The sequence below is a fragment of the Corvus brachyrhynchos genome, unplaced genomic scaffold, assembly GCF_000691975.1.
Source record: "Corvus brachyrhynchos isolate BGI_N302 unplaced genomic scaffold, ASM69197v1 scaffold1290, whole genome shotgun sequence".
In the NCBI taxonomy this organism is placed as follows: domain Eukaryota; kingdom Metazoa; phylum Chordata; class Aves; order Passeriformes; family Corvidae; genus Corvus; species Corvus brachyrhynchos.
Genome location: NW_008235778.1, coordinates 48,409 through 48,742, shown reverse-complemented (window position 1 = coordinate 48,742; position 334 = coordinate 48,409).

Below are 334 nucleotides of genomic sequence, written 5' to 3'. Positions count from 1 at the left end.
ATAAAACTTCCATGGCCACCACAACCCCGCGATGGCCACCATAAACCTGCCATGGTCACCACAACCCCGCCATGGCCACCATAAAACTTCCATGGTCACCACAACCCCGCCATAGCCACCATAAGCCTTCCATGGTCACCACAAACCTTCCAAGGCCACCACAACCCCACCATGACCACCAGAAATCTTCCATGGCCACCATGACCCAACCATGGCCATTGGAACCCTTCTATGAACACCATGACCAATCCATGGCCACCATGACCCAACCATGGCCACCATGACCAATCCCTGACCATCACACCCCAACCATGGCCACCATGACCCCACCCAG